This window comes from Carcharodon carcharias, chromosome 20 (assembly GCF_017639515.1).
Source record: "Carcharodon carcharias isolate sCarCar2 chromosome 20, sCarCar2.pri, whole genome shotgun sequence".
NCBI lineage: Eukaryota > Metazoa > Chordata > Chondrichthyes > Lamniformes > Lamnidae > Carcharodon > Carcharodon carcharias.
Window position 1 is genome coordinate 26,652,451 of NC_054486.1, and position 18,265 is coordinate 26,670,715.

At 50.5% G+C, this 18,265-nt stretch overlaps 1 protein-coding gene across 1 annotated transcript in view; it reads right to left on the minus strand.

Moving 5' to 3' along the window:
* The window catches only part of plekhh1 (pleckstrin homology domain containing, family H (with MyTH4 domain) member 1), a 154,412-nt gene extending 148,642 nt beyond the window's left edge, over positions 1-5,770 (minus strand). The window contains exon 1 of the mRNA XM_041214639.1: positions 5,631-5,770. The gene's annotated coding sequence lies outside the window, so the exon portion shown is untranslated. The remainder of the gene's footprint in view (positions 1-5,630) is intronic.
* Positions 5,771-18,265: the final 12,495 nt, after the last annotated feature.

Here is an 18,265-nt window from a genome sequence, read left to right on the forward strand (position 1 = left end):
CTTTAAGGTCATGTCCAAAGCATTCTTCCAAACCCCTGCAGCTGATAAACAGAGATCACGATTTTTTAAAAATTCTTTCATGGGATGTGGGCCTCACTGGCAAGGCCAGCACTTGTTGCCCATCCCTAACTGCCTTTGAACTGAGTGGCTTTCTGGGCCATTTCAGAGGGCAGTTAAGAGTCAACCATATTGCTGAGGGTCTGGAGTCACATGTAGGCCAGACCAGGTAAGGACAGCAGATTTCCTTCCCTAAGGGGCATTAGTGAGCCAGATGGGTTTTTAATACAATCAGTGATGGTTGTCATGGTCACCATCACTGCCACTTGCTTTTAATTTCAGGTTTTTTATTAATCAATTGAATTTTATTAATTAATTAAATTTAAATTCCACCAGCTGCAATGGTGGGATTCAAGCCTGGCTCTCTGGATTACTAGTGCAGGGACATTACCATTACACAGTCATCATGTGAAGGTTACACTTCATTAAAATTGCTATATCAATGCAAGTTGCTGCTGCTGTAAGTCACTGGTTGAAGGAAGGTTGATGCATTAGCTCAACGGCCTGTGTTGAGTTTTGTTGGCAGCGAGTTGAAGGACACCATGTCATATTTGCAAAGCCATTGTCCCCTTGTTTGGCAGCATGACTCTTATCAAACAGCACCATTTTCATATCAATATCAATTTGAAGCCATCTTTCTGTCAAACATAGCCCCTCTTCCAACATTTCCACGTGGAGTTGGGGATTGGGGAGGGTCACAGTGCTGTCATTGTCCTGTAGGCCTACATCAGGTTTGAAGACAGAAAGCTGAAGTCTGGGGATATGTTTTGGACTGTCCATAGCCATTTGTTTCATTGGTTTGTTAGGTACTGCAGCAGCGTCACCTCTTGCAAGTTGTGGATTCCATTGGCCAAGGATTAGTTTACCCGTGTTTTAATTGCATCTTAATACACTTCAGTTGCATTTCATTGGCTGAGAAGTGCTTTGTGCCATAAGACCATAAGACATAGGAGCAGAAAATAGGCCATTCGGCCCATCGCGTCTGCTCTGCCCTCAATCATAGCTGATAAGTTTCTCAACTCCATTCTCCCGCCTTCTCCCCATAACCTTTGATCCCCTTACCAATGAAGATCCTATCTATCTCGGTCTTAAATACACTCAATGACCTGGCCTCCACAGCCATCTGTGGCAATGAATTGCATAGGTTCACCACTCTCTGGCTAAAGAAGTTTCTCCTCATCTCTGCCATACTGAGAAGATGAAAGGTATATAGATATAAATCTTTCTTTCATCTGAGGTGATGCTGGGGTTATACCTCAGGACAAACTCAGAAGTATTCCAAGTGGCTTGTGTCAACTGGGACAGGGAGGATCAGTGAGTTAGCATTTGTTTTGAGAATTTAACAGCAGTGCACATTGGAAACGACTTGGCAAATTTAAAGGAGTTAAAAACAAAAACAGAATTACCCGGAAAAACTCAGCAGGTCTGGCAGCATCGGTGGAGAAGAAAAGAGTTGACGTTTCGAGTCCTCATGACCCTTCAACAGAACTGAGTGAATATTAGGAGAGGGGTGAAATATAAGCTGGTTTAAGGTGGGGGGGTGGGGGGTGGTGGGGGGAGAGAAGTGGGGGGGGTGTGGTTGTAGGGACAAGCAAGCAGTAATAGGAGCAGATAATCAAAAGATGTCACAGACAAAGGAACAAAGAGGTGTTGAAGTTGGTCATATTATCAAAACGAATGTGCTAATTAAGAGTGGATGGCAGGGCACTCAAGGTACAGCTCTAGTGGGGATGGGGTGGAAAGACTAGCAGGGCATAAAAGATTTAAAAATAATGGAAATAGGTAGGAAACGAAAAATCTATATAAATTATTGGAAAAAACAAAAGGAAGGGGGAAGAAATGGAAAGGGAGTGGAGATGGAGGAGGGAGTTCAAGATCTAAAGTTGTTGAATTCAATATCCAGTCCGGAAGGCTGAAAAATGCCTAGTCGGAAGATGAGGTGCTGTTCCTCCAGTTTGCGTTGGGCTTCACTGGAACAATGCAGCAAGCCAAGGACAGGCATGTGGGCAAGAGAGCAGGGTGGGGTGTTAAAATGGCAAGCGACAGGGAGGTTTGGGTCATTCTTACGGACAGGCCGCAGGTGTTCTGCAAAGCGGTCGCCCAGTTTACGTTTGGTCTCTCCAATGTAGAGGAGACAACATTGGGAGCAATGAATGCAGTAGACTAAGTTGGGGAAAATGCAAGTGAAATGCTGCTTCACTTGAAAGGAGTGTTTGGGCCCTTGGACGGTGAGGAGAGAGGAAGTGAAGGGGCAGGTGTTGCATCTTTTGCGTGGGCATGGGGAGGTGCCATAGGTAGGGGCTGAGGAGTAGGGGGTGATGGAGGAGTGGACCAGGGTGTCCTGGAGGGAACGATCCTTATGGAATGCTGACGGGAGGTGAAGGGAAGATGGGTTTGGTGGTGGCATCATGCTGGAGTTGGTGGAAATGGCGAAGGATGATCCTTTGAATGTGGAGGCTGGTGGGCTGATAATGAGGACAAGGGGGACCCTATCATGTTTCTGGGAGGGAGAAGGCGTGAGGGCGGATGCGCAGGAGATGGGCCGGACACGGTTGAGGGCCCTGTCAACGACCATGGGTGGAAAACCTCGGTTAAAGAAGAAGGAGGACATGTCAGAGGAACTGTTTTTGAAGGTAGCATCATCGGAACAGAAGGAGTTAAATCTGTGCCTGTCAAAATCTGGAGAGGAAAGAGTTAACTGCAGGCAGTGGAGGATGAGGAGAGATGAACCACCAGGGTGTACCATATACAATGTTAAATAGCTTAGATAAGATAACCTTGCTTTAAAGAAAGGCAGAGCAGAGGTCAGAGGCACTGGTGAAAAGTAAATTGAAATCAGTTATACATCAGAAAAGACCTATCCGCTTAAAGCATGGTAGAGGTCTGGAATCATCTGTCCTACAAAGATACACAACACAACTTAGAAAGGCTAAGAATGTTTTTGAGGGCAAATTAGGGTATGGGGTGTGGCAGAGAGGGACCAGTGGGGGGCACAGAGGGACTGGAGGCGAGGCAGAGAGCGGACGGGAGGGGGCAGGGGGAGTGATGGTAGAGAAGGGGCTGATATGGGAGGGGATGGGAGGGGAAGGGAGGAGAGTGGGGGCCAGAAGGGGGGCCCAAGAAGGGAGGGGTGGGGGGGAGAGTGGGGGTTGAGAGGGAAGGGGAGGGGAGTGGGGTCCGAGATGGGTGAGGGGGAGGGGAAGGAAGTGGGGGTGGAGGGTGGGGACCGAGAGGGGAATGGGGGTCGGGAGAGGAGGGGAGGGGAGAGGGCGGTGAGGGGAGGGGAGGAGAGGGGAGTGGGGGCAGAGAGCAGAGGGGGTGGGGTCAGGAGGGCAGAGGAGGGGAAGGGAGTGGGTGCAGAGGAGGGGAGGGGAGTGAGGGCAGAGAGGGGAGGGGAGGGGAGTGGGGGCAGGAAGGGGAGGGGAGTGGAGGCAGGGAGGGAAGGGGAGGGGAGTGGGGGCAGAGAGGGGTAAGGGGAGTGGGGGCAAGGAGGGGTAAGGGGAGTGGGGGCAAGGAGGGGTAAGGGGAGTGGGGGCAAGGAGGGGTAAGGGGAGTGGGGGCAAGGAGGGGTAAGGGGAGTGGGGGCAAGGAGGGGTAAGGGGAATGGGGGCAGGGTGGGGAGTGGGGGCAGGGAGGGGTAAGGGGAGTAGGGGCAGGGAGGGGAGTGGGGGCAGGGAGGGGAGTGGGGGCAGGGAGGGGTAAGGGGTGTGGGGGCAGGGAGGGGTAAGGGGTGTGGGGGCAGGGAGGGGTAAGGGGTGTGGGGGCAGGGAGGGGTAAGGGGTGTGGGGGCAGGGAGGGGAGTGGGGGCAAGGAGGGGTAAGGGGAGTGGGGGCAAGGAGGGGTAAGGGGAGTGGGGGCAAGGAGGGGTAAGGGGAATGGGGGCAGGGTGGGGAGTGGGGGCAGGGAGGGGTAAGGGGAGTAGGGGCAGGGAGGGGAGTGGGGGCAGGGAGGGGAGTGGGGGCAGGGAGGGGAGTGGGGGCAGGGAGGGGTAAGGGGTGTGGGGGCAGGGAGGGGTAAGGAGTGTGGGGGCAGGGAGGGGTAAGGGGTGTGGGGGCAGGGAGGGGTAAGGGGTGTGGGGGCAGGGAGGGGAGTGGGGGCAGGGAGGGGTAAGGGGTGTGGGGGCAGGGAGGGGTAAGGGGTGTGGGGGCAGGGAGGGGAGTGGGGGCAGGGAGGGGTAAGGGGTGTGGGGGCAGGGAGGGGAGTGCGGGCAGGGAGGGGTAAGGGGTGTGGGGGCAGGGAGGGGAGTGGGGGCAGGGAGGGGTAAGGGGTGTGGGGGCAGGGAGGGGAGTGCGGGCAGGGAGGGGTAAGGGGTGTGGGGGCAGGGAGGGGAGTGGGGGCAGGGAGGGGGTAAGGGGTGTGGGGGCAGGGAGGGGAGTGGGGGCAGGGAGGGGTAAGGGGTGTGGGGGCAGGGAGGGGAGTGCGGGCAGGGAGGGGTAAGGGGTGTGGGGGCAGGGAGGGGTAAGGGGTGTGGGGGCAGGGAGGGGTAAGGGGTGTGGGGGCAGGGAGGGGAGTGCGGGCAGGGAGGGGTAAGAGGTGTGGGGGCAGGGAGGGGAGTGCGGGCAGGGAGGGGTAAGGGGTGTGGGGGCAGGGAGGGGAGTGCGGGCAGGGAGGGGTAAGGGGTGTGGGGGCAGGGAGGGGAGTGCGGGCAGGGAGGGGTAAGGGGTGTGGGGGCAGGGAGGGGAGTGCGGGCAGGGAGGGGTAAGGGGTGTGGGGGCAGGGAGGGGAGTGCGGGCAGGGAGGGGTAAGGGGTGTGGGGGCAGGGAGGGGAGTGCGGGCAGGGAGGGGTAAGGGGTGTGGGGGCAGGGAGGGGAGTGCGGGCAGGGAGGGGTAAGGGGTGAGCGAGCTTGGTAATGGGATTTGGGGTGTAGGAGTTGTTTGGGGTGCGGTCCTGAGGGGGACACGCTCCATTTCCCTCCTGATCACTTCACTCAGTCCAGCTTTTTCCCACGGACCCAGGCTGCAGAAAGTGCGAAAGGGACATTTGAGCAGCGATCACATTGCAAACTCCTTTAAAACATATGGACACTGACTGTAAAGCTCAAAGTGCACAATCTAGATCTCCCCACATATTAAATAAACCCCCACCCCCCCCGCCCCCCCCCCCCCCCGATATTGATCGGTTATTGACGCTCACAGTTTGTGAAATCAATTTCTTGTCGATTACACTGACAGAAAACCAAATAAATAACTTTAGGTCCTTTAATTTTTTTTCTCTTGCAGGTGAACGGGTCCTTTGCAAAAATCAAAACTTCACCGTGGAACCGACTAGATCAAAAATGAATCCACTAATAAAAGGAGATCCGGAACATAACAGTCCCTCCACAATTAACGATGATCTCAGGGAGAATTGAACTGCTGCGATTTAACAATCGCCCTGTTTACAGGGAGCTGAGCTTTGAAATTGCCGCTAGGCGCCCAAACACAGCTGATCTAGGGCTGGAGAGTCAAGGAGGAAGAGGGAAAGTCATTTAAAAGTTTAAAATGCAGCTTTCTGAATCTGTGTGGCAGGACTGAAGCAGCCCCGTGGTACAGGTACACAGACAGACAGAGAGAGAGACGGTCGGTGCAGTTACCTTGTGTTTGGGTCAACAGCGTTCTCCTTCTTCACTCCCGTAGCCGGAGGTGACGGTCAGTGAGATCCCAGCGCCTTCGCATCTGGATTGAACTTTCTCTCCTCTTGTGTCTCCTTTTCTGGCTCCAAAGTGCAGACTCCTGTCTTTCCCCGGCCAGCGCTTCCACATCCCCTGTTTCCCGCAGGCTTTAACGTGCAATGGATCAGGTTACACAGCCAGCCCCCTAACACTAAACAACGGAAATTACATCAGCCCCAACAACAGGGTAATACACACACACACACACAATCAACTTGCATGCACCCTCTTCCTAATTATGATTCTCTTCAATCATAAAATCTTCCTGCTCAGAAGGAGGTCATTCGGCCCTTCGTGCCTGTACTGGATCTTTGAAAGAGCTATCCCTGCTCTTTTCCCATCACCCTGCGAATATCTTCATTTTAATTATCTATTCAATTCCCTTCTCAATGTTACATTCGAAGCTGCGTTCACACCACCTTTTCATGCAGAGCATTCCGGGTCACTACAACTCACAGTGTTAAAAAAAATCTCCTCATCCCCCCTGCACCGCCCCCACCCCGCCCCCCGTTCTTTTGCCAATTATCTTAAGTCTGTGTCCTCTGGAACGCCCCTGCCACTAGAAACTTGATCAAACCCCTTCACGATTTTGAACATTACTATCAAAGCTTCCCCCTAACCATCTCTGCTCTAAGGAGAACAATTCCAGCTTCTCCAATCTCTCTATATATACCGTGACTGAAGTCCCTTGTCCCTGGTACCATTAGGGTTAATGTAGACAGACAATGTTGGAAAGACTCAGCAGGTCAGGCAACTCTGGGGAGAGAAAGAGTCAACATTTCAGGTCAATGGCCTTTCATAGAGCCATCCTAGTAAATCTATTCTAAGACCTTATTCTCCACCCTCTGAAGACTAAGGTCTTCAAATCCTCCCTAAAGTATAACCAGAATTGGATACAATAGTCCAGCTGAGACCTAAGCAGCAGGCTGATGGGGGGAAGCCTCCCCATGCCAGTTGTGGCTCAGTGGTAGCGCTCTGAGTCAAAATTTTGAGGGGGGGGGGGGAGGGGGGGTTATGTCCCAATTGTACTTGTATTTATAAAACCTCTTTCTTGACCTCAGGACATCCGAAGAGCCAATAAGATGTTTTTGAAGTGTGGTTACTGTTATAATTTAGGAAATACAGCAGCCAATTTGCACACAGCCAGCTCCCACAAACAGCAATGTTATATTGATTAGATAATTTGCTTTAAGAGATGTTGAATGAGGGGTAAATTTCAACCAGAATACCAGGGAGAATGGCAATTCTCTGCTTTGAAATAATGCTGTATGATCTTTTATGTCCATCTAAGTGGACAGACTAGGCCTCGGTATAACACTTCATCCGAAATAAGGCAATTCTGCCAGTGTAGCACTCCCTCAGTACTACACTGCAGTGTCAGCCTAGATTTTGTGTTCAAGCCTCTGGAGCAGAACTTGAACCTGGCACCTTCTGACTCAGACGCAAACAACCCTGAGCTCCAAGCCCCAAACCAAATCCCAAATCATACCTGTCCTCAGCCTCCACTCTCCTGATCATTCTAAATACAGGAAGATCATGTTGGCCCCTGGCTTGTGCAGTGGGGCTGATGTGTATTGCCAACTCATAGCACCCCCATAATTTATCACTCCATGAGAGTGCAACCAAAGGCTGCAGAATATACTCAACAGGTTTGTTCAGTTACATATCCCAACACCGCCACCTCCCTCCACAGCCATTGCAGTGCCATTGATTATCACTCTGTGTCATGCGCACTTTACTTTATATACTATATACAGTGTTGTACCTAATGTGCTATCAGTCTGCTGTTTAATGTGCCATTTACCAGAGAACAATTAAAGTGTAAAAGGATAGAAGTTTCACATAGTTATAACTAATTATTTCCCAACTCTTTCCCTGCTGTGTAAGGAATCGGCCAGCTTTGAGCGTGATCCATGTGACGTTTGCCTCACCACCCCCTCCGAAAGCTGGGTTTTTAAGTTAAATGACATTTTTTCTCCAAGAATGCGTACACTGTCATTAAAAGCAGGTTATTGGAGAGCAATTTCCTCTTTATGGTTACAGGGGCCAATTACAGGATCAAAGAGTTGTGCAGCTCAAAGCCCCCCCACAGTGAATCTAGGAGAGCACAAGAGATCTGTTGAACATTTCTACCCACTCCTTAAAGAAACTGACTGGCCTGACATCTATCAGTTTCATTTGATGGAAATTATGAAAAATCCCATCAATAGCTCAGTGGCTAACTGCACTGTGTAGAGTGGTACTGCTCCATTGATGGCAGGAGGTCCCAAGTCTAATCACTGAATTATCTCATTGCCTCAAGTTTAATATTCTTATCCTTTTTTTTAACTCCCTCCATGGCCTCTTTCCTCCCCATCTCTGTAAACTCCTCCAGCCCTACACTGGATATCTGCACTCCTCTTATAATTTTGGACTCTTGTGCATTCCCCCCCCCCTCTTATTTGCCCCACCATGGTTGGTAGTACCTTCAGCTGCCTGGTCCCTGCTGTCAGACCTCCCTAAACCTCTCCACCTCTCTCTCCTCCTTAAAACTTAACCCTTTCATCAAGTGTTTGGTCACCAGTCCCAATGTTTCCTTTGTCTAGGTGTCACATGCTGTTTGATTACGATCCTGTGAAGCACCTTTGAAATTTTTACGCATGCTCTATATAAATGCAAGTTGTTGTTGTTGCCGACACTCCATTAATTACCCTGGAGTCTCCTAGAAATAAGAACTGATCTCGTGGCCACTCCTTGGAAAGATAACATCATTGGGGCATTTTCTTCTCCTGTTTTAAGTCCATCAAGATTCATGAGTGCCAAGGCAGTGAGGAGGCAACATGGACCCTGGCACAAGTGAATTCCAACCGGTAAAAATCACATGATGGATAGAGTGGTTTCTGAAGTGCAGAGGATCATGGGTATTGTAGCTGCCATTATTGATTGATTACCATGTCGAGTGACCAATGGTGCGAGCAAGAGGGTGAGATGTATGGAGTCAGGTGGTCATGTGATAAGACATCCACAACCCAGAGTGCAGCCCAACCAGAGTAAGCAAATTTGTGGCAATCAGACCCCTGGCAGTTACGGCTGCTCTCCCATTCTTCTCAATCCACTCAGTCGGAGTATGGAGGAGAAAGGTTCCTGCTTCCCAGTGTTATTCAATGACCCCCAATGCAAGAGATTGTGTGGACTTACTGTTAAGACGAGATCAGGCTCATCCGTGATGGGTGATGGCCCCAGCACTCAAATTGTCCACTTAATGCTCTTGGCGGGCAAATCAAGAATGGCCAACTGGGCGTGAAAGCAGAGGGTTGCTGGCACCCATGGGATGGGTACCTCAGCAGGAACCACCATGTTCAAGCAGAAGACATCAAAAAGGAGTATTATGTGGAGAGATAGTTGCTTGTGAGCTGAGGAAATAGTGGTGAATGCAACGGCCTGGGAGCTGGTTGGCGATGCTGGGACGGGTGGGGTTTGGGGTAAAGAAAAAGATGGCACCATGGAGAGTGAGTGCCAGACAAAGACTGAGGTCCATCAGAGCAGGAGGCCTGGGCAGAGAGCAGTATGGAAGGCCGAAGCTGACAGTTGGTGGCCTGGGAAACAAGTAAAGGCGGATCTGTAGCTTGTAATTCTGAGGTAAGACTTTGCTCTTTTACTGCTATGCTGGGTAGGCTATAGGATTAGAGCAAGAGCTGTGATAATTACTGCATGAATGCAGCAGAGACGCTAACCCAGTCAGAATGAAAGCTCAGGCAGGAGCTGGTTTTCAGACAGATACCGCTGCCACACACACAAAAAAAATTACAAGTCTTTAAAAGACACAACAAAGGGGCCCGTTTTTTATTCCTACTCTGCACTGAGTTATTAAAGCTCAGATGGGGAGAAAAGGAATGGGTACAGCTTTATAATTAGGCTCAGAATAAGAATATCATCTGGAGTGTGCATGCACACATGTTGCTGATACAGTCATTCATGTCTTTGTTACCTACAGATTGACTATTCCAATGCACCCCTCGCTGACCTCTGCCGTAAACTTGAGGAAAGATGTCAAGGCCTTGGAGAGTGTGCGGAGGAAGGTTTCCAGGGTGAGGGCTGAGGGAGTTTAGTTATGTGGAGTGTTTGTGGAAGCCGGGATTGTTCTCTTTAGAACAGAGGAGCTTAAGGGGAGATCTAATGAAGGTTCTCAAAATTCTGGGGGTTTCTTACAGAGCAAGGAAAGAGACGATTACCTCTGGCAAGTGAGTGGGTAACCAGACGTTACAGATTTAAAATAATTGGCAAAAGAGCCAGAGGGGAAGTTAGGAGAAATTATTTTACACAGAGAGTTGTTAAGATCTGGAATGCATTACCTGAGAGAGTGGTAGAATCAGATTCTATAGGAACTTTCAGAAGTCAATATACCCGCAAAGAACTAATTGACAAGTCATAGGGGAGAAGCTGGGATGTGGGATTACTTTGGTCAGCTAGCAAAATCACAATGGGTTGAATGGCCTCCGTTTACGCTGTAAAATTGTATGGGCTGAGTTTTACCCTCCCCCACCAGCAGGTTTGAAGGAAGCAGGGGCACATAAAATCCAGCAGGTGGCCTTCTAGCTGCCCACAATCTGTCTAAAATTTTATGGGGCCTGCCCACCTGCCCTTGGGCCTATTGAAGCCTTTAAGTTGCTAATAAACAGCCAATTAAGGGCCTCAACTGCCCATGCTGATACTTTACCCACGGCAGGGCTGGGGGAGACCACGCCGTGGGAAGCTCGGCAGCTTTATCTGCGCAGTCAAGTGTTGGGCAAGAGGGGTGGTCTCATTTGCAGGCCCTCTGGGCCCAGTGGGGACACCCCCTCCCTCACCCAGGTCATTCCAGTCTTTCATCCTCCTCCCAGCCCCTCACCCCACTCACTGAGATTCCCAACCTCCAACTTCCCTGGGTTCCTCAGCATGGTGGGACTGCCGCTCCAGGCTGGCACTACTGGGACTACAGAGATTTCAGCCATCCAGTTGGCCAGCAGTTTTCTGAGGCAGGATTTATTGTCATTGGACTAGTGATCCAGAGACCCAGGGTAATGCTCTGGGGACCTGGGTTTGAATCCCACCACGGCAGATGGTGGAATTTGTATTCAATAAAAAACTGGAATTAAAAGTCTAATGATGACCACAAAACCATTTTCATAAAAACTCACCTGGTTCACAAATGCTCTTTAGGGAAGCAAATCTGCCGTCCTTACCTGGCTTGGCCTACATGTGGCTCAAGACCCACAGCAATGTGGTTGGCTCTTAAATGCCCTCTGAAATGGCCAAGCGAGCCACTCAGTTGTATCAAACCACTACAGAAAATTGGACTAACACCACATGGACTGCAGCGGTTCAAGAAGGCAGTTTGCCACCAGCTACTCAAGGGCAAATAGGATGGTCAATAAATGCTGGCCCAGCCAGCGACCCCCATCCCATAAATGAATAAAAAAAATGTGTGTATGTGCACCTGTGCATATTTATACTTGTATCTGGGGATTTACACTTGGCTTTAGTGATATTCACTGTTGACCAGTCTGCCATATTGATGTGACTGGGCTGCCATTGGAGTGAGGTACAGGTACTAGGGGATGGGGAATATCTTTGCCCCAGCACGAGACAGCAGAGTATGGGAAGAAGGGAATACATTTTCAGAAGAAAAGCAAGAATAAGTTCTTCTTCCCAATTTGACATAGGCCTGAATTTCATGCTAGGCGTGTGCGCCAAGTCGATGGGAGTAGAAGCAGATATGGAATCCGCTCCCAGCCATGGCTGTGTTGCAAACACGATTTCACGCTAGATGTCCAATTAAAGTCCACCCAGCATGAAACGTGTCTTCTCAATAGTCGGGAGGGGCTGGGGGTGAGGGCGGGAGCCTGTCGGGGATCGGGTCCAGTGGCGACCTGGCGGGTGCTTTAAAATGACAGAGGCAGCTCCCTGAAGGCTGCCAAGGGAGAATCTTTGGACTCTGCCCAGGAAACCATTTCGTTCGAACAATGGCCTCACCAGTGACTGGAGACATCAGGCGGGAGGGCAAGTTGGGTGGGCATTTGGTCCCCTGTTTCTCAGATGAGTGCCTCACGGTCCTTGCAGAGGAGGTCTGTGTCAGGCAGGACACTCAAGTACTCAGGGATGGCAGGAGGAGGCCACTGCTCCTGACCAAAAAAGCCTGGGCGGAGTTGGCAGCTGAGGTCAGTGGCCACAGCGTCATGCGGCGCACATGGGTGCAGTGCCACAAAAGGTTCAACGATCTGTTGTGCTCGGCAAAGGTGGGTACCGAGTTGGCATGGTTCAGTGTGGTGAAGTGTTAAGGGCTGGCTATCCCCCCTGTAGAACTCAGCGGTGTTAGAATCTGAGTGCCAACTGTCAATGACACCAGAGCTGGCCAAGGGGGTCAGCCCTGGCAGCTTGGCCTGAGTGCCGTGCTGGTCGAGGGCCATGACTTGGATATGTCCTGCAAGGTGTCCCTGTGGGGGTTGGCCAGGCTGCAATGGTGCTGCAGGTAGAGAGAGGTCTAATCAATGCTCTGCTGTCATTTCAGGAGAAAGGAAGCCATAACAACAACAAAAGAACTAAGACAAGTGGAAGCCCCCCAAAACCTCCTCATTCTGACCCAGTACGAGATGGATGCCTTGGAGTTGGAGAGCCGCCACCCACCTTGGCCGGCCAGTTTTGGGGAGGCAGGGGTCTCAGATGAAGGTAAGAGCGCAGTGCACAGAGGTGAGAGTGTCAGATTGCGCAAACATTCTTGTGTAGTCTCATCATTAATGGGAGCTTCAAACCTGGAATCCCAATTGATCATTGAAAGATGATGGCACCATGATGCAGACTTCCATTGTCTCACCAGGGTGCCTGGCATGCACAATGACAGTGTGATGACTTAAACTAATGACATGTCGTTGTTCTCCCCTGGAATCGCCAGCTCACCCATGAATGCAGGACACCAAAGAGCCACCCTTGACACCAGAGGACCTCTGGACTTTAGATGCAGCTCCATCACAGCCCAAGCATCAGTGCAGGTACCAGCATCTCGGTGGACATTAGGTCATCGGCTACAAGGTTGGTGCATAGTGGTGAGGGCACTTCACACTCACTTGAGGAGCAGGCAGAGGTACAGAGTGGTCAGGGCGCAGCAGTCAGAGGATTGCTGGAGTCCAGGACGATGCTGATTCAAAGGCAGATGGTGAGCCTCTGGAGTCATCCGTGGGGCAGCATATGCTGGAAGTCCAGCGGGATGTGCTGGAGGAACTGCCAGAGATCCATGAGGGTATGCGTGCCATGGTCTCTGTTGTGGAGGAGTCTATGCGGAGCATGAGCACTATATTGACCCTCATGGCCGAGCGTACTGCCTCCTCATTGGACTCTCATGGAGAGGCAGCTCCAGGGACAGAATCAGGGGTTCCTGGGGTTGGGCTCGGACCTGCAAGCCCTCACACAGGCAAGGACCTCAGGTGGTCAGTGTCAGTGTGGGAGATGGATGAGGCACCCAGTATCCCAGCTAGGTGCCCATCCATCGTGAGCAGGGAGGTCCAGAGCGATCTCACATTGATGCATGAGCTGCTTGTCATCTCTGCGGGCTCCTCTCAGGGCACTCTGGATGACGGCAGCAGCTCCCCCGCCCTTCTGCCAATGATTGTGGCATCTGATGAGGCTGCGATGACTGGGGAGATGCCAGCTGTGGCACTGGCCACTCCCTCCCAGGCAGGGCCAGCACAGGCTCCACGGGCCAGAGGACGCCCGCCAAGGTCATCGAGGCCAACAAGACAGCAGAGTCAGCAGGCTGTCTCCAATGTCAGTGCCAGCGAGAGGCGGGGTGAGGGGCACCAAGACCCAGCACTCGTAAATGTAAGTTTAAGGCACCGTGAGCACAAGAGAGACTGGTCACAGGTGATCTTCTGTTCTGCCATGTTTTGTTAATATGTTTACTGGTGTGGCCATTAACCCCAATATGGTAATGTTCATTTGTTTTGAGTGTCAAAATTATATAACTTTTGTTGCAATGGCCTGAGTATGCTTCACCTTTTATTTTGGTGCAGGGTACGCCAGTATCTAATGCTGGACATGAGTGGCTCTAAACTTTATTGCACAGGCACTGAGTGGACTTTGGGTTCAAATAAAAGGATCATTTCAGAATTGGGGATGGAGGCAGCAGCCCTGACATGAGATGGAAGCAGATCTTTGGCAGCCTAGCTGAAGAAATGTTGGATCAAGGCATCCCTGGTGTCCCTGCCTCCCTGAAGGATACAGAGGTCTGCCTCCACGCTCCCAGCATTCTCCTCACTGTGCTCCTCTTCTGACTCATCCTCTGTGGCTTGTGCAGCTACCTCAAGATCCTCTTCCTCCAGTGGATCCCCCCTTGCCAGTGCCAAATTGTGGAGAGCGCAGCATGCAATGATGATCAGTGACACTTGCTCTGGGGGGTATTGTAGTACACCCCCTGAACGGTCCAGGCATCAGAAGCGCATCTTCAGAAGACCAATGGTCCTCCCTACAGCCACCCTTGTGGAGGCATGACTCCTATTATAACACTGCTCTGTCTCTGTTCTGGGTGGTGGAGAGGCAGCATGAGCCACCTCTTCAATGGATAGCCCTTGTCACCCAGCAGCCATCCATCCATCCAGTTGGGCTGGAGTGGTGAAGACCCTTGACACCTGGGAGTGTCTGAGGATATAAGCATCATGGGAGCTGCCAGGGTACCTTGCACAGACTTGCAGAATCTGCATCTTGTGGTCACAAACCATCTGGATGTTCATCGAGTGGAATCCCTTCCTGTTGATGAAGGCTCCCGGCTGACCCTCTGGCACCATGATGGCCACATGTGTGCAGTCGATGGCACCCTGGATGCGAGGGAACCTAACATTCCTGGCAAAGCCTCTGGCTCGCTCAGCCTGGCTGGCCTCGTCCATACAGAAATAAATAAATATCATTACCTGTCTGAACAGAGCTTCTGTCACCAGCTTTTCACAACTGTGGACAGCTGATTGAGAGGTACCACACAAATCCCCCACTGACCCCTGGAAAGAGCCGGAGGCATAGAAGCTGAGGGCCACTGTGACCTTCAGAGCCACTGACATGCGGTGTGCACCTACAAAGCTGGAGGCAATCTCAGGGCCTATCATCTGACAAATGGAGGTCACTGTCTTTTTAAGAGGCAGAGCCTCCTTCGGCATTGCACCTCAGACAGGCAGCAGGATAGTGGAATCTTCTATGGCCCCTTCCACCTTGGAATATCTGCTGGCCCTGCACCCCTTGTGCCTGTGCCTCTCCTCCCACAGATCCCTCCCCTGGAAGCTGCCTTTTCCCGTGGCCTCTTCCCCCTTCTGCCCTTCTCTTCCTCCTCAGAGGAGGTACCACCAGTGGAGACCACAATCCCCATTACCAGGGTAAGGGAAGGTCTGATACCTGGAAGGGTCCCCACAGTCTGAATCCAGAGGCTTTGGAGACACCAATGACTCCTGAAATGAAGCCTAGAAATGCTAAGAATGAAGTTCAGGACAGAGGTGAAGCTGTCAAGTTCAAATAAGCAAACAGCAGCAAACGACCTCTTAAACTCCTCACCGTTCACACTGGCAATGCTGCTGACCCTTTTTATCCCAACCTTCATTAAAAGTGGGCTGCCCGCCTGCCCATTTTGCATGTGTGACGAGCGCAAAATTGCACAGGCAACATAAAATCAGGTTCGATTGCCTTTTTAATGGCCCTTTAACTGTTGGCAGGCGTGGCTCTGACACCCTCGATCGCCCACCGACCTGGAAATTGCTTGCATGTGGGATGACGTAGGGACGCTCACCCGATGGTGTCTTGCGCTGTTTCACATCTGGTCGGGTCAGGCTCGTGCCTGGCCCATAAGACGTAAAATCCTGGCCGTGAACTTTCAAGAAATCGACAAAACCTTGAACCGAGTGAGTGGGCAAATTGTGCAGACATGTCAGACCTGGTAACCCATCAATTTCCTGTTACATGATTTCCCCATGAAAACTACCTGCCATCTATTGAGGATCATTACTGACTGTGGAAGTTTGGCTTTGAACTGCGGGCTAACCTTCATTCTATTTACAAGGCTATGTGTCACAGGTCTGATATTTTAGCAATGAGTCAAGCATCTGATCAACTCAATCAGGCTTTGAACCAGTACACTGGAGTGTGAACCAACAGCAAAACACTGACGTTTATTCAGTCCCTTTATTGTATTCAAACATTATAAGATGCTTTGCAGAGGTGGTATCAGTCAAAATCTGACTCTGAGCCACTTAAGGACATGTTTGGACAAAAGTCCAAAAACCTGGTCAAAGACTAAAGTATTAAGGAGCTTCTTAAAGGAATGAGAGAGGTGGAGATTTTGGGGGAGGACTTCACGACGTTGGGACTTATGCAGCTGAACGTACGCTGCCCATGTTGGAGCGAAGGAAATGTGGCTTGCATAAGGGACTAGAATTTGAGGAACACGGAGATCTCAGAGGGTTGCAGAGCCGGGGGAGATTACAGAAAAAGGGATGGGTGAGGCCATGGAAGGATTTGAACACAAGGGTAAGAATTTTAAAAGTGAGGCCTTGCCAGATGGTGAGTTAATGTAGGTCAGCGAGCACAGAGTAATGACTGAACATAACTCTATGCAAGTAAGGATACAGCCAGTACATTTCTGAATGAGCTTAAGTTAATGGAGGATTGTAGCTAGGAGGACAGGCAGGGAAGCTTGGAAACACAATGCTAAACTGTTAATTCCCATCAACTCCCCCAACTAACACCGTCTGATGAAAAGTTTGTCAATAGGTATTTTAATATTAAACAGAACAGCACAATGGGAGTCTGATTAATTACCATAGATACCAGTGCTAAACCCTCACAATAATATTTAACTCTGTAAGGACTGAAGCACTTTCTCAGGATTAAAAGAGCACCATTGTCAAAGTAACCTGTAAAAGACATTGATGTAATAAAGGGATGTCTCTGCAGACCTAATACCAGGGTGTCTCTCTCGCCTTGCACTCATTTATAATTAGGGGTCATCCTTTTAGGACAGAGATGAGGAGAAATATTTTCTCTTGAGGGTTGTGTAACTTCGGAACTCTCTGCCTCAGAATGTGGTGGAGGTGGGGTCACTGGATATTTTTAAGGCGGAGGGAGAAAGATTCTTGTAAGACAAGGCAATCAAAGGTTATCGGGGTTAAATGGGAATGTGGAAATCGAAACACAAGATGATCAGCCATGATCCTATTGAATGGTAGAGCAGTCTCGAGGGGCCGAATGGTCTACCAAAACAAAAACAGAAACAGATATACCTGGAAAAACTCAGCAGGTCTGGCAGCATCTGCGGAGGACAGCACAGTTGACATTTCAAGTCCTCATGACCCTTCAACAGAACTAAGTCAAAATAGGAAAGGGGTGAAATATAAGCGGGTTTAAGGCTGGGGAGGGGTGGGGGGGTGGGGGTGCGTGGTTGTTGGGACAAGCAGCCAGTAATAGGTGGAGATAACCAAAAGCTGTCACAGACAAACAAACAAAGAAGTGTTGAAGGTGGTGATATTATCTAAAAGGACTGTGCTAATTAAGAGTAGATGACTGGACAGATAAGGTACAGATAGCTCTAGTGGGGGTGGGGGAATACTAAAAAGTAGAAATAAACAATAGGTGGAAATACATTTAAAAATAATGGAAATAGGTGGGAAAAGAAAAATCTATATAAATTATTGGAAAAAACAAAAAGGGGCAAGAAACGGGAGGGGGGTGGGGATGGAGGAGAGAGTTCAAGATCTAAAATTGTTGAACTCAATATTCAGTCCGGAAGGCTGTAAAGTGCCTAGTCGGAAGATTAGGTGCTGTTCATCCAGTTTGCGTTGAGCTTCACTGGAACAATGCAGCAAGCCAAGGACAGACATGTGGGCAAGAGAGCAGGGTGGAGCGTTGAAATGGCAAGCGACAGGGAGGTCTGGGTAATGCTTGCGGACAGACCGAAGGTGTTCTGCAAAGTGGTCACCCAGTCTGCATTTGGTCTCTCCAATGTAGAGGAAACCGCATTGGGAACAATGAATGCAGTAGACTAAGTTGAGGGAACTGCAAGTGAAAAGCTGTTTCACTTGAAAGGAGTGTTTGGGCCCTTGGACGGTGAGGAGAGAGGAAGTGAAGGGGCATGTGTTGCATCTTCTGTGGTCGCATGGGTAGGTGCTGTGGGAGGGGGTTGAGGAGTAGGGGGTGATGGAGAAGAGGACCAGGGTGTCACGAAGGGAACGATCCCTACGGAATGCCGTCGGGGGGTGAAGGGAAGATTTGTTTGGTGGTGGCATCATGCTGAAGTTAGCGGAAATGACAGAGGATGATCCTGTGAATGCGCAGGCTGGTGGGGTGATAAGTGAGGACAAGGGGGACTCTATCATATTTCTAGGAGGGAGGAGAAGGTGTGAGGGTGGATGCACGGGAAATGGGCCATACATGATTGAGGGCCCTGTCAACTACCGTGGGTGGAAAACCTCGGTTAAGGAAGAAGGAGGACATGTCAGAGGAACTGCTTTTGAAGGTGGCATCATCAGAACAGATGTGACGGATGCGAAAGAACTGAGAGAATGGGATGAGTCCTT